Source organism: Fukomys damarensis, unplaced genomic scaffold, assembly GCF_012274545.1.
Source record: "Fukomys damarensis isolate Sample0158 unplaced genomic scaffold, DMR_v1.0_HiC HiC_scaffold_38, whole genome shotgun sequence".
NCBI classification, from domain to species: domain Eukaryota; kingdom Metazoa; phylum Chordata; class Mammalia; order Rodentia; family Bathyergidae; genus Fukomys; species Fukomys damarensis.
The window spans coordinates 22,072,873-22,089,700 of record NW_022900950.1 but is presented as its reverse complement, the minus strand read 5'-3'; the positions used below and the strand labels follow the sequence as shown (position 1 = coordinate 22,089,700).

The 16,828-nt window shown below is 36.0% G+C and overlaps 1 pseudogene; it reads right to left on the bottom strand.

Annotated features, from left to right (window-relative positions):
• Positions 1-465: 465 nt before the first annotated feature.
• Positions 466-1,845, bottom strand: LOC104868877 (annotated as a pseudogene).
• Between the last annotated feature and the right edge of the window lie 14,983 nt (positions 1,846-16,828).

Here is a 16,828-nt window from a genome sequence, read left to right as displayed (position 1 = left end):
TTTTTTTTTTTTTTTTTTTTTTTTTAGTAGTTGTTGCTGTTGCTCCTGTTTTTGAGACAGGGGCTCACTAGGTAGTCCAGGCTGGTCTTGAACTATGTAGCCTAGGCTGTTCTCAAACTCTCAGTAATCCTCCTGCCTCAGCCTCCTGAGTTCTGGGATTACAGCATGCACCACCACACCCAGCAATCCATGTGTTTTGACAAGCTCCAGGTGAATGCTGTGATTAGACAAAAGTTTGGGAAACACTGTCATCAATATTGAAAGAGCAGGTAAGAAGTTCTGGAGGTGTCCTAAGTGCAAGATATCCACTGAAGCTTGCATTTACTTACGACCCATAAGGGTTAATTAAGTGATGAAAATGGCAAAATATCTTATTCAAAATCATTTTTGCACAGTAATATTTTGCAAGTGACACTCACTGGAACCAGAAGGGGAAAGGGAAATAGGGTTATTTCACAGCTCCATTTAAAGTTTCTCATACAGGCCATCTTGGTCAATCATGTCTGTACGCCCATTCCAGCAATGACAGGCAAGGAGAGCAGCATTATAGCCTGCAAAGGCACTCATTTCCATGGCACACGCAGCAAACTCTATCCCATTGAGGTAATATAGCCGGTCATGGAGCACAATGAGGGGGCATTTCTGTGCGGACTGATACACAGGTTATGCACGCCAGGTATTCTTCACAGCATAATCATAGGACAAAAAGAACTTCATAATTTGCTTTTTACTAAGAATATCTGGGGAAAATATCTTTGAAACATATGGCCCATCTGTTGCTGGTAGAGGATTTCCCTCTTCTTTTACAGTGGATACAATGCCAAGGCTGTTAATGAACAAATCTGAACTATTGGTGACTAACACTGTACAGAGGCCAAACTGATTTTCATTTCCAGAGCCAAACACAGTTGAATTCAATTCTCCCTTAATAAGAGTTGTCACTATTTGTTGGTAGAACTGATCAAATTCCTCAACTGGAGGATCAAAATTGAGGAAAGTTATATTGGATATTTTCTGATTCAGTGGTGTGAGCACCAAGATGATGTCATAGAAGTCTGAAAGGGTCTCAGATCCAGTTTGGTAGACCACTCTAAACATCTTTGTGGGATTTCCCACTATGTGGTCCTTGTTTTCTCCTCTATAAACATTACTAAGCCAGATATAAGATTGCCTTTGGAAGCCTTAAGAAGCTTTGAGCAAACAACTTTTTTGCCACCTTCTGCTGCCCAAAGGCCAGAATTAGCATCAGTCATTGAACCCACCACCACTGATGTCTGTGCTTTGGCCATAACAGACCTTCACGATAGGAGCAACCATTTCCCTGAGGAATTTCTCAGAGAAGCCTAGGTTTCATGAATCGTGTGGTTAAGCAGTCCAAAGAAGTCATCCCCTCCTACAGCATGTAGCAATTTCTCAACACTGCTGAAGGCACAGTCATGAGGTTGGTAGCTGTAGAGGCTCACGAATTTGTCTAACATATCTTCTACCTACATATACATTCAAAGAGTCTGAAATCCATAGTGCCAAACTAATCATGTTTATTATAAACTAGCTACTCTCCTCAAACACCAGTCTCTCCACTGTACACCCCCACAAGACCACCTGAAGCTGGAACCCAGGTCTTTGACAAAATGCACCATGTACAGATTTAAAGAATGGATGACAGAAGCACCTGCCTCGAAGTCTTGCCCTTCACCTTCAGGGTGGCAAACCGGCCCCCAACCTGTCTTTCAATTAGGTAAATTTTCACATCTTTTCCAAATTTCTGCTGCATATATAGGCTGATGAAGTACCGCCAATTCCAGCTCCAATAATGGATGTACTCCTGAGAGGTTTTAACATCATGCTTTCTTAACAGCACCCACTGGTATAATGGTATCATGTAGGATTCCCATGCTTGTGACCTGAGTTCGATTCCCCAGTGGCATTCTTCTCTTTCATTCTACTTTTTTGAATTCAACAATCTTAAATCTCTTTTTCATCTTTGGGAATACTTGGGTTCCCTAATTCCTCTGCATATTCCTATTTCATTATAACTCATTAAAACATCTGGGTTTACAGTTGCAGGATTTTACTCCAGGTCCTGAAATAGTTAACTTTGCACCTGTGCTGTCTGAGCCATCCCAACATCCAACCTTTCTTTCACCAAATATCTTTATGAATGGACTTGCTATATATCCAGTGACCCAAGTTAGTAACCAAGGATATACTGAACTTTATTCATATCATTGAATAAAACTTATCATCAAGTGTTCAGTGGGTTTGATTAAATGTAATAAGATCTCAAAATAAACTTGTTTAAAACATGGAGCATAAAGCCGGGTGTCATGATGCAGGCCTATAATCCTAGCACTCGGGAGGCTGAGGCAGAGGGATCACTGTGAGTTCGAGACCAGCCTGGGCTACATAGTGAGTTCCAGGTCAGTCTCAACTATATAGTGAGACCCAGTCTCAAAAAACCCAAAAAATAAATAAATAAAACATGGAGCATAATTTATTATACAGGCATCACTCATGGAAACTAAGGCAAGAATCATCTGGGCTTTCATGTTGAACTGAAACCAGGAATTTGAGCATTTTCAATTGCTTTTTCTACTTTTCTTATTTTTGCTTTTGTCTGCACATGTAGATCATTGTGTCTTTCATCATCTTCTTCTATACAGTGAACATAATGGAATATGGCCATTCATCTTTGCTAATGAACAACATTCACTTGTCTGAGAGTAGGTGCTATCTGTTTTTTCAAATCAATATCCATAAAACCCGGCAGTACAAATTTTCTTAGTTATTAGAAAGTGTTAAACAACTATTGAATAAACATTCTATTTATGCTTTGGTTTTCTCGTATAAGAGAAACTATGCAATGTTTAAGCTTGAGTATCTGATTTATTTCACTTAACATTAAGGTCTCAAAGTGCATCTATTTTTCTAAAGATGACTCAAGTTTATCCTTCTTTAGTCAGAGTAAAGAGCAAAATAAAACACAGATAATAGGAAATAGGGAGATAGAAGAGATGGAGGGAGTAAATGAGGGAGCAGAATTAAGGTACGCTATATACATGTACTAATTCCCCAGGAAGAATGAAATCATTATGTATTGGAAACATGTACCGATGAAAACAAAATATTGACTAGAAAAAAAAAAAGCTTTCAAGAACTGAGTGTTCTTAAGCAGAATACATTTTTATTCTATGAATACAGAATAAAGAGATTTCTTTGTCAGCTGCATAAATGGTTATTTGTACCAAATGTGATCCTAAAATAATTTATAGGGCAGTTAGATGGGGCAGTCATGAAATATGCTACAACATATAGGCAATCTTCTGCTACACACACTTAGCAATGACAATGCTGTTACATACGTATTCTACACATCTTAAATTTTCAAATCATGAGAAGTGTTACTGAAACTCTGAAAATAAAATGAAAAAACTTTCTTAGCTCAAGTGATTTTAACTATTAAAAAGTAATTAAATTAGAATATTTTTCTCTAATTAACATAAACTAGAAAGTCAAAAAGTATAATCACACAAGCCCTTTATTTGAAGGATAATTATTTTTAAAATCATCTTAAGTTAGAATATACTTTAGAGAGAAAAAACTAAAATTGTATACAGCAAAATTCTAAAATGAAAAAAGAATAAAGCTTTAGATATAATCATGTTATCTATTCATTTGACATCAATATACTCTATTGTAATATTAATTATAAGCACTTTGAATATGAATGAATGAGAGTATGTACTTTTCTCACATTTAGTCATCTAAAATATAGACCAAATCATGCATGCTGATACATCATACATGTGTAATTCAGTTAGCCCATTCTTGTTCCTAATTCATACAGACACACAAATCTATCCACACCCATATCCAATCATGGTTTTTATTACCACAGGCCTCCTATTACATATTTTGTTCCCAGATCATAACAGGCATGTAATCAAATTAGTGTAAATGTTAATACTGAAAATGTAGATGCATACTTTATAAACATACCTATAAAGGAACAAAAGGTGCTGTTTAGTAAATAGTTTACAACCAACCACTTCTTATTCTATTTACATAAACTGCTATTTGACTACAAAATTAGTTCATTATTAATATTTGTCCTTAAGTATAAATGTACTACAAGTCCCAACCCCACCAACTACTTATATCAGTGCTTAAAATTTAGAATTTGTAATTGAGGTTTACAGATTGTAACAGCTAATCTTTGGCTACCACCCATAAAAACAAACAAAAGCCCCAGTATCTAGATACTGTCTCTTTTTCCAATACCAAATAAGGTTGAAGTCTTCATACCAATATTTATTCCCTAAGACAAAATATTATTTTGAAATACATATTCCTCATGGGTGATTCACCCCAGTCATTTTAAGTAGAAATGCCAAATTTTAACGGTGCTTAGAGGAAGGATTTCTACTGAGTGAGAACTTAAGCCCTATTGGGGTATGCCAGAGATTTTCTATGCTGTGAATTAAAATTCTGCAGCCAAAGGCTAGATTTCAAATGTAGAGGTGAGAGGAACAGAGAAGAGAAAGGAAGGGCAAATAATTCTCCCAGTCAAGCACTGAATTAGCATCTTAATGAGATATCTACCCTCCTCAGAAGCAATTGTGCTGATGCAGGCCCTATTTTATAAAGGCACGAACTACAGTGTCCCTTCTCTTTCATCAGAGGCCCTGGGTTCATTCCTCTGCAACAGCAACTGAATGCACAAATAGTTTTGAGATAATGTCCGCACCCATGAATCCCCCTGCTGCTCCAGGGCACTGCAGTCATCAGGAATAACCTGTCAGAGTAAGTGCAGAATTTGGTGAAGTAAACCATCCCTAACCTCCAGCTTCTCTCCTGTTTCTGTGGCAGAGCTCCTCATGCATCTAGTTTAAAGAAATCCCATCACCTGTCTCCCAGCCAAGGTCATTGCTCTACTAATTGTCTCTTCTCTCCTGAATCATTGATTTTTTCCTTCTCTAAGGTGTCATACCATCAGCAAACAAACATGGTATTATTTACCCATCAATAAAGGGAAGGATCCTCCCCTAAACCTTCCTTATTTCTACTCCGTCTTTTAGCTCCCATAGTGTCTATCACTATCTCTATCTGTCTATCATCCCTATTTCTGTTTCATTCAGGATTCATGCTGAACACAGAGCCTTCACACTGAGCTATATCTGCGTCTATTATTTATTTATTTGGTACCAGGGATTGAAATCGGGCCCTTGCGCTTGCAAGGCAGGAACCTGAACCACTAAGCTAAATCCCCGGCATTCTTTTCTATTATTAAAGATGGTACAGTGATAGTTTTCATTGCTTCTTATGGTATGTTAGTATTCAGTCTGTCTGTGACTTTATTATTGTTATTGATTTTGTTGCTATTGACAGAATAGCACAGTTCCCAGAGTGTTGGGATTACAGAGATGTGTCATTGTGCCTGGCTTTCTCTTGTAGTAACTGAAGTTAAACTCATTGAAAATGTTCTCTGTATTCCTTGTGTCCCTAGATGTACTCTTCCTGTTATCTCCTGAGAACACTTTAGTGTTTTTGTCCCCACTGGTTCATCAGACCTACTCTCATCAAGGCCACATTACCCCCACATTGTTAAATCTTGTAGTCATTTCCCCAGGTTCCACTTTCTTGATCGATAACAGTGACTGGCATACGTAAATCTATCTATAACAGCAACTGACATAATTAAATCTCTCTCTCTCTCTTTTTTTTTTTGTACCAGAGATCAAACTCGAGATCTTACACTTGTGAGGAAGGAGGCAGAACCACTGAGCAAAAACCCTGGCCATCTCGCACTCCTCTTAAACACATGTTTTCACTTGATGTCCAGGACACCATATTCATTTAGTTTTGCCTTCTCAGTGCCTTTGCTGGTTTCTACCTTTTATTTTTAATTTTAATTTTTGTTAGTCCATATTTCCAGTACACGATAATTACAGTCATCGAAGGGAATTGGTACATGTGCATAATACATCTTAATTCATTTTACATCCCCCACCTCCCATCTCCATCTCTGTCAGGCATCTTAATTCCCAGAGCCTCTTTAATCTTTTCTCATTCCCCTTGTGATCTTATTTAGTTTCATGGCCCAAAATATTATCTTCCTCTGTTCCCCTTTGCCATGTAATTTAACATATCACAGGGCCCAGGATTAGGACAGATTCATTTGGGGGAAGAAATTATTCTATCTACCACAATATTATGTTTACCAAATTCATTTTGAATTCATGGACACTCAAAACACGCATAGGGAATAGAAAGAAAGGGAGGATTAAAATATAAGATGGGTCATGTTACATCTATTTTCCAGGTGAGGTCACATTATGTGCAGTTTCCAGGTGAGGTAATTAAGACCCCGAAAGGTAATGTCATTCATGCAACAATTGATTGCATTTGAACTCAGATTTGTTCCATTCTGCATTCTTACCTTTTACCTTTGATTACACAATACTGAGTATTATTTCTTGCCTGTTAGATATGTTCTGAAGAGGCATGAGTTAACTTTTTGTTTACTTAAAACATCCCTTGATTTCAAAGCTGTTCATGACTTCACATATCAACAGTAATGCAAGTGAGGCCAATAGATTTATGATGCTTTTTGTTGAAAAACATAGACCTACATTTTCAGCATTTTATCATGGTATAGTTGTAACTTTGCAATTCTGTCACATCTATACTGAGAATTTTGCATGAAAGAATATAAAAAAATCCCTTGATATCTTTCTTGCAGTGAGTGCTAGTGCACTATCATGCTTGTCTGGGTTTAACTTTAACTGGGAAGTTAGCACAAACTATCGGAGATCCCACTTGCTGTTACCTAAGAAGCTGATTTGTATGATGCATTCTGCCAAGTGGGAGTGAACACAATAGCATAATAGAATACAGCTTAGTAAACTAAGACATTTAAAAGAACACATCTTGTCAAGAATATCCAATTCTTAAAGAAATAACATATATGGTTTTTTTTCTCATAATTGTTTGTGGTAATTTTAAAAATTGCCATTTTCTGTGCAGTTTTATAAACAAATGTTTGTCATATGTATAAATTAATAATTTTGTTGCTGAATTCAGTTAAATCTTAATGTCCTAGCAGAAATTCAGCATATTGTTTTGTGTATTACAAACAATCTATAAATATTTGTTGAGTTAATAAGCAAAGATTAATACCTGATGGCAAAATATGCTTTAAAAAGCAGGTGTTAGTGTAAGTCTAGCTAATATTTAGACAAGAATTTTATGTAAAATTAATATAATTGTTACTCTTTACAAAGTAAAATATGTACATGTGTTAAGGAGGGCAGAAGATAGAGCGACGTTTCTTACAATAAAGTGATAGGAAAAATAGCCAATAGCTAAATTTATCTATTTTTTTGAGCATATGAAATTATCAACCTGAGAAATGCTTCACATACAACTATAGAATTTACTAGGACTCTCACCAATAACATTATTTTATTTTAGGCTTTTTTAAGGTTGGCTATTCAAGTTTTTAAAAGTTAAGTTGCAGAAAAATTAGATTTAACTTTGAGTTATGTTTGTAAGCATTAACTTAAAAAATGGTTGTTAGAATAAGAGAAAGTTATAGGTGCCTATTGTGTGCCTGAATGTCATTAAAATGTAACTACCATGATGAAACACTGAAAGATTAAATCCAAGGTTTTCAACAAAAAACATACTGTACTTTTTGCATACCACACTTTAAAAAATGATCCTTCTCTGGATTTTTTTCACTAAAATAATCATCCACAAGTTATAACATAATAAAAAAGAAAGGGGAGTTTTTGTAAGGTAGAAAAAATGATACCAATTTCAAATGGCAGGGAAGTGTCTTGTTTCATAGTAATTTACTAAAAGAAGATCTCAAGTAAATTTTATAGATACATGGGCTGGGAAAAGAAACCTCATTTTTTATGGAGAGAAAAGAACAAGCAAACAAGAAGCAAACTGAAGGAAGGCATTATTGATGTGCTGGGTCCCCTGACATATGACAGCAAAGTGTGAAAAGTCTGTGATTTGCTGAGTGGTGCATTAGATGCTAAGGACACAACAAACAAGACCAAGCCCTTATCCTAATGAGTTTATAGTGTATAGATGCCTATCTGGGTAGAGGTAGGTAGATGAAGAGATAAACATGCACTTGTACTTTCTGTCCTCAGGGAATCACCTTGAAAGGGCCCAGAAAGCTTTGAAACAGCCCTGATAGGAGGTCTAAGGATATAGCATAATATTCCAATGGAAGCATGTGACAACTGCTCTGTACATTTTCCCTCTGTGCCTGCACCAAAACCTGGCTGACCTCCCAACACCTGACCTTGCCACGGTCCTCTCAAAACAGCTTTATTCATCATTCCACTCCCCTTCTCCTAGAGCCACTGCAACATCATTCTAATTTCTGTTTCAGTACTAGGTTATTCTTCCACATTCATGCAAGAAATCCCCTTTCATCCTTTAAAACTTACAGCATTCAATTTTGTCACCCTCTAAACTCACCGCTGTCATTTTTCTAAAAAATAATCCTTTCACCACATTCAGTGAGGTCAGCCCATGCTTATTTTCTTTTCTCTCTAATTTCCCCACTATTTTATGAGGTTTCCATATATAAGCAGCAGTTCTACCCAAACACCCAATTGTATTCTTCACTGTAATCTTAAATCCAGTCACCCCACCTCTACTTGATTCAGTATACACTCTCAAGGTAGCACACTAGATGTCATCTGAAAGCTCTGCAAGTCAGGAATTTTAACCTCCAATAGCCCTTTCACTCATCAACTTCTTTATCTGCTAGTGTAGCTTTCTCAATCTCCTTTCCCCAGGACCAGGACCATTTGTCCTCAGGTTTGCTTCCATGTTTGCTTCCGTCTCTATGCTTTGGACATCTGTAGATTCATAACTTCCATGCTTTCTCAGCAGCCCTCCTACATTCTCCACCCCATGTATTCTTTTTCTATAGATATCATCCATCTTGCCCTCACTACATCAGTTTATGATTGCTGCCCCGAGAAGGGAGTGCTGTCTGACTCAGATCCTTTAATACAAACCAGCAGGAAGCATTCTTGGTCATCTTCTTCTCCGTTTTCTGTCCTTCTTCAAGCTCAAAGAACATTCCAGGATAATCTTACACTCCTCACATCTCATTTGCTGCTGTCCTGGATTTGTAATTAGTGGCGATTCCGCCATACCTTTGGATGGAAAGTATCTACTGTTTATCATCATCTCATTTTCTCTTTCAGAAAAAGAAAATCAATAATCTGAATCTAACATATCCTATATCCCTGTGAACACTTTATGTGTTGGCTTCCTGTTTAAATCTGTCATAGTTACTTTCTTCTTGCTAAGACACGATATCCGATACCCACAACACTAAGGAAGACAGATTTCTTCTGCCTTACAATTTGTAGATTTTGTTCCATAGCTGGCTGGCTCCAAGACAGGGCAGCGTGGCAGAAGAGAAAGAGCTCATGACATTGCAGGCAAGAAACAGACAGCAGTAACACACCAGGGGGGAGACAGACCCTGCCAGGCCACACCACAGCCACTCGCTTCCTCCTACCAGACTTCGCCCCTCAATATTATGAGCTCATCAGGGGACTAATCCACTGACAAGTGTCACATACAGGATTCAGTCACCTTCTGAAAGCCCCACAAGCACGAAGCTTTGCGGAATCGTCTAGATATAAACCTTAACAATAACATATACTATTCATTGCTTCCATTTGGAAAAAAAAAATCCTTAACACCTCAACATCTCACATCATTACAGCATGCAGACTTCGTTTTTATTTTGTTTAATCAAATGTATTAGATATTAATTTGTATGTGGTCATTTTATTTCTTTATGTCATTCGTTTCTTATTTTGCAAGAATGTGGCTTCTGTGTTCAAAATGGTCGCATTTTCTCCCTAGACCTTTGCTGTACATAGAATGTTTATCACTTACTTCTTTTTACTCAAACTTCCACTCTGTATTAAAGAGTATTTACTACACTGCTCTGCAACCTTTTGTCAGTAACCCTTAACAAATATGCAGGAACTATTGGTGTCAAAACTATAGTTTGCCTGACTAGCACAGTGCGTGTATTAGAGCAGTTACTTCAATAACATCAGAATAAATGATAAATTCACTGATATAGTGAACCTAAAGTATACTAGTCCTATGAATTCATAGAAATCTACCATTGAATGGATCCTACAATTATCTGATGTAGTGTCTCAATATTCCAAAATACCCTGAAATGATTACTTTTGCTAATTATTTTTCAGGAACTTTATAAAATCATTTCCATTGGGTATGGTGGCACATTCCTATAATCCCAGCACTTGAAGGCCAAGGCAGGTGGATCACTGTGAAGCCAGCCTGGTGACATCATGAGTTCAAGACCAGCCTTAAATACATAGAGAAACTTTGTCTCAAAAAAAAAAAACAATAAAAATAAAAATAAATCATTGTCTTCAGAGTTCAAATAAAAAAATTAGATAAGACTACAGTCTCTACTGTTAAGAAACACATTAGTTCCAATGAAATTTTCAAATATGTACAGGGAAAAACAAAAGTAGGTAAATGAATGGAAAGTACCTGTGGCCGAGGAAGGTTAAAATGTGGTCATTTATTTGGATTAATCCATTCCAGTTTTCGGTTCCAGAGCAGTTGACAATGAATAGATGAATTATTGAGAGGACAATAAGGTGGTTGCCAAGTGGAAGAGTTGGCAGCATTTAATATTGTAGATTGCAAAGAGAGAATAAAGCGAGAACTATTCACACATTTTATGATTTTGTGAGGGAGAAGGAGAATGATAAGGAGAGATGTCAGATATTCTCACCAAAATAATATTACAATAAATTGATTATGTTCCTAAGAAGGTTTTAATTTTATAGCAATATACCACAAAATAAAGTTAAAATGGGTAAAGGAGTTTAGAAATGTGCCTCACTGTTTTAGATTAATTCTGACTTTACTTTTTTCTCCTCAGATTGGACTTGGCTCTATTTTTACTATGCAGGCTATCACTTTCCTAGAGCAATGGAACAAGCCCCCGAGGACAAAGGCATAACTCTGAAGGGCATGAGCTTCAAACAAAGGATGCTATTGGAGCTCTCTTCTGTTGACTCAGTGTCTTCTCAGATGAGGAGAGTGACACAAACTGAGCTGGTCAGCAGGTCTGTCACCACTGCTCACATTCATGCCACATCAAGTCAGTAGCATCTCCGGAATGAACTGTTAGCGAAACCAACAGCACTCTTCAAGCATCTCCAAAAAATCCCTTGGTTTCATGTATGGATTTTCACAGAAATGTGGTGTGTGTGTGTGTGTGTGTGTGTGTGTGTGTGTTGGGGGGAATAAGGCATGATGACAGGATAGTTAGTAGGTTCTATGCTTTATAATATGGAACATAAAGTACCTAACTCCATCATTTCTATAGAATCATGCTCAAATGTCAAAAGACTAAAACAATAGGACTTTAAAATTAGAGTCCATAAATTTAATGCACTGTACATTCTGAAGCTCCAATGAAAATGAAACTTTCTCATGCTATAGTCTTTGAAGCACAGAATACTATAGGTAAGTTTTAGAAAAGTTTTCCACAAGTTTTAATAAAAGGAGTTACAATCATCCATAATGAAAGTTTTCTGCTTATCCCTTAGTTATCCACACCACTAAATTGACCATGTATTTTCGTGACTTTCATGTAGGGATTTACTGTACTTTTTAAGTTCAGTTACCTGATTTTCAAGTTCAAAACTCTAAGTGTGGAAAGGTCAATAAAATGAAGAAGGATTGATCATGTCCAAGACTATTAAGTTTTACAATATGAAATCATCCTTCCCACTTCAGATAGATCTCATTGAGATTTTTCAGAAAAATGGAATTCTATGTTTAGTAAAATTTCTGTATAAGGCACCAGGAATTCCCATTAACTACAGGGCCAGGGATATAGCTCAGTGGTGCCACCACCTGGCCGGCAAGTGCAAGGTCCCAAATTTGATCCTGATCCCCGTTACCAAAATTAATAATAATAATAATAATAATAATAATAATAATAATAAATAACTATCCTTAATGAATTTTATTCTCAAGAAAATTCTTCCACTGTCTGCCATCAATGAAGTACAGTGAATTGTTTGTTGTATAGTAACCTTTACTTTATGTTTTAAAAATTCTCTTTTACTCTCTGTTTCTTCTCCTCCAAGTTGTCAGTTTTCAAAACGGGTGCTTCTCAATCATCTTCTGGGAATATGATTCAAAGAAAGTCGCAAGCAGATAGGACAGAGCAGTTATTTTTCATTTATACTCTTCTTTACTTACTTTTTCCTGTAATCCAGGCTGTCCTTGCACTCTATGTACTCCAGGCAGGCCTTGAATTTAAGGTGATCCTCCTGCCTCAGCCTCCTGAGTGCTAAGATTATAGAGGTGTGCCATCACACCTACCTATTTACTATTTTATGTGCTTTATTCATTTTGCCTTTTAAGTGGAATACTTTTACTTGATGTGCTGAGTTTTATTTTCAATTAGTTCATTAGTTTATTAAGGTAATTTTGTTTTTCTGAACTCAAAATCTGACCTATATTTCCTGACTTGATGATCTATGCAAACTTGATGCTTTCTATTTTATCACCCATGCCCTAGTCCAAAGCATGAAAGATTAGTTAATGAAATGATAGAAGAGTTAAAAGGATCCATGATGCAAAATATGAAGCCCAAATTATCTACCTAACTCCATCATTAAACAAAGTGATTATGTTTCATTCCTACTATTCATTCATTTTTGTATTATTGAAAACTTATCTATCCACTAACAAATGCATACAAAGCAGATTAGTAATGCTTTTGAAAAATAGGCATGGATACTAAATTGCATTTTCTAAACAAATATAAAAAATAAAGATGTTCTATAAAAATAGTGTGAAATAGGGTGAGATGTGTTCCATAAAAGTAGTACCAAAACCATCGTTAGAAGAAGGGAGAAGTCATTTCTATCTTTATATATCATGGCAGGCCTCATAGAAAAGTAGACTGTAGCTAGAAGGAATACAATTTGTCAAGCAATAATTGTAAGAAAATTTTGTATGAATGGAAGCGCATGCATAAAGGTATGAGAATAATGGGTATTTAGGGAAACAGTGATTGTTCAGCCTTGCTTTCACATAAATTATATAGGTATAAGGCGAGGTTGAAATCGGATATCACTGAGATTTTATCATCCAAAAATATAAAAATATAATGATTCACTTCCTCCAGTACTAATCTATATGAAGAAAACATAAAATCAACCTCCGGTTAATTTCCTGAGACAAACTCTCTGGAAAATTATACCCATTTTGAGATAATAAGTTCTGACTACTTATAACAGGCCAAATATTTTGATACTATAACTTTTTGTATGTAAGTTTTTTTTCTTTTGTACTAGGAATCAAACTCGGGCTCTTGCACTTGTGAAGCAGGTGGCGGAACCACTGAGCTAACTCCCCAGTCCTACTATAATTTTTTGAGCATGAAGAAAATTAAGCAAAATTCTTCAATGAAATTTTGGAAAGCAATAAAATATTTAGCAATCCACTTACATTTGGGTGCCTCCAGTGCCCATGTAATTCACATCTCTTGATGATAGTTTTTTTATTCTGTTTAGGTGTCTAGTTTAAGGATCAGAAGACAATTAATAATAAGCTCAAGTAACTTATTTGGTATTGTTTCTATGGTATTAGCTGTTAATTTCACTTTCTTTACATCAATACTGATAAATCAAAACAAAGTGTTATTAAGTAAATAAAAGGATAAGGGTGCTTTTAAAAGACAATTATATTTGCTATTTTTTTTTTGCCACATAATTCTTGCCAAGTTTATGGAAGTGAGCAGTAGCCTTTAGTCCTTGGCTGGGGATTTAGCTCAGTGGTTCTGCCACCTGCTTCACAAGCATCCCAAGTTCGATCCCCCGCACCAAAAAAAAAAAAAAAAAAATCCCAGTTCTATAAAGGATATAAATATCTCATGAATTAAATCAGCATCTATAATTGGAAAAGGTATTTTTTTACTGACATATTGAAATTGTTTACAATAAAGATCATTATTCTTTCTCACCTTTGCAAGTTCAGATCAATGTTAAAAAAAAAAAAAATCAATCCATTTTCACACCAGAAGCCTATTAAGAAATGAGTAGCTTCTTATCTGAGAGGATTTTTCTTCACTTAATCTTAGCAAAAGGGCCAAGAAGTGACACGGTGTCTTCGTTTGTTTGTTTGTTTTGGTACAGGAGATCTAACTCGGGACCTTATGCTATAGAAGCAGGCAGCAGAACCACTGAGCTAAATCCCCAGCCCGGGACTTTTCTTAAGAACTAGTACGTTAAAAGTATTGAGAAATACAGCATTATAAGTTTTCACCTTTCCCTTTAGAAATTATTCGGTTTTCCTATTTTAAGATCATGAAAACACATAATATTTCTAGATACCACTAAATCAATAAAAAGGCATCTGAATTGGTAATTTCTCCACTTCCTCATATTTCTGAGACCAAATATAACTGACACCCACAATTAACGGCGAGAATGGTTGATTCGACTAAAGGTCTCAGAATATTCAGTCTATGTTGACTGATTTCAAAGCAGAAATACAGTGCAAGGGCTTTGGGGAACAGTCCAGGAGGCAGAGTTGGAGAGAGTCCCCTAAAGGAAAGGGCTAGGTACTACGGGGATGTAGTCTTCAAGTCTCAGCCCATGACCCACGCAGGTACACCTGAAGTGTGCTTTGCTAATCTGCCAGGCTGCTCTTAATCCAGTCATGGATGATAACCACAATTAATAGACACACTATTAAGTGAAGAGCTAAAACTCTTCCTTTAAAGAAAACACCAAACTCAAACAATTTTATTGGTCATCCAGAGTTTCAAAGAGTAAATCATTCAGTTTTTTAAAATAATAAATCCTGGGCCTGGGATTTAGCTCAGTGGTTCTGCCACCTACCTCCCATTTTTCAGAAACTGAGTTCAATCCCCGGTACAAATAAATAAACAAACAAATAATAATAATAATAAATCCTAATAAAGTCGGATTTTTTTTCCCAGAGAAACACAAGCATGGTTTAATATTAGAGAATCCAAAATGTCATTCACTACACTTACATTTCAATGTTATTTCAGTAGATGGATATAAAGCCGTAGTACAGTAAAATGAGAACTCAGCATTCCAAGGTTAAGAACAGCAAACAACAAAAGCACAAGCCCAAGTACTTGGAATCTTAAAAACAAAACAAAGTGCACTTAAGACTTAGAGATATTTTAACAGCTAAAATCTATCAAAAACATATCAAACTGAAATGCAGCAGAGCCAAATAATAATGTGGTCAAATCTCTGCTTATATGTAAATTAATACCTACACAAGGGTGTGTATATCTGAGTGTGTATAAATTGAAATATCCAGGTAGTTATAGGTTAAGGATATGTATTCAGTGTATCTTGAAACATAGCACAAATTATTTATAATAGAAGGGTGGTACTAAAAATAACAGAATTCCTTTCAAAATCATATTCAGGAGTATAACATTTATAGAAGAATCTTAGTGGCAATGGGTTATCTGACTATAAACAGAAGAAAGGTGAGAAGGAGCCAATTTAAGAAATTATTATTATTATTATTATTGTACCAGGGATTGAACTCAGGACCTCACACTTGTGAGGCAGGCGGCAGAAGCACGGAGCTAAATCCAAAGGCCTAAGAAATTATTTTTAAAAATCAGAATAAAACCAAGGAAAGTAGGTGAGTCACATATGTTAACCTAATAAAGCCTTCTGTGTTATTAAACAAACAGTTGAAGTATATCTAGTATTTAGCTGGACTACTGTGAAAAACCCTACTGCTTTTTGAGAGACATTAGAGTGCAATTAATTTGCTTTAAAGATTTATAGTTGAATCATTGACTGAAACAGCAAGGTCTAATACGTACCATATAACCTCAGAGGAAAACCCAGAAAGGGAAAGATTTATTTTGTTATGTTGCTTTATGGAAAGAAACAACTACAGAAATATAAGAACAAAATAATTTTTCTGCCAGATTTTCCTTACATGGTTGACTAAAGTTTAATTTGGAAAGGGACATAATAAAGTCAGTCAATGTGGATTTTTTTTAAGTAATTCTGCTATCATGCAACAGTCTCCAGTGCTGATCCTCTCACTTCATGGTTACAAGTGCTGAGGGGAGCAAACCATGTAATGAGTATCTCAGGTAACTTCTAGTGTTCTAGGATACACCCCCTTAAGATTAAGTGGAAATAACTATGGTGCCATTAAATTCTGGTTCTGTCGTGGGCATTCAGCAGACAGTGGGGCTGATACGGGCATAGGCCACCTTCGGATGAAGCCTTTTCCTTCTTCAGCTCAGATCTCTTCCCTGGAAAGCAGATAAAAGTGCCACCTGAAATTTATGCTTACCTGTGAAAACTGATTTAATTGTTTACTACATCTCCCCTGTGCTTCAGAGAGGATAGTATACAATGATATACTGAATACTCTTGGCACATAGTGGGACTTTCAAGAGTAGTAGTTAAGAAGTGATAATGCTGTTATATTTTGATTATGCCTTGCTTCAAAAGGAAAGGTCTTAATTTTTCCCAGCTCTTATTTGCCAATTCCTTAAAATATAAAAGTGAATTTAATTGTTATATTGTTACAGAAGGAATCAGTAAGTGACACACAGAGAGGCAGCAGAATGGAAATAAAATAATAAATAATAAATAAAATAATATAATAAATTTACTTATCGATAAGGGTCGATCGCACATAAGCCATGCCTGGATCACGCACTGGGTTACAACTGCTCCTTTTATAG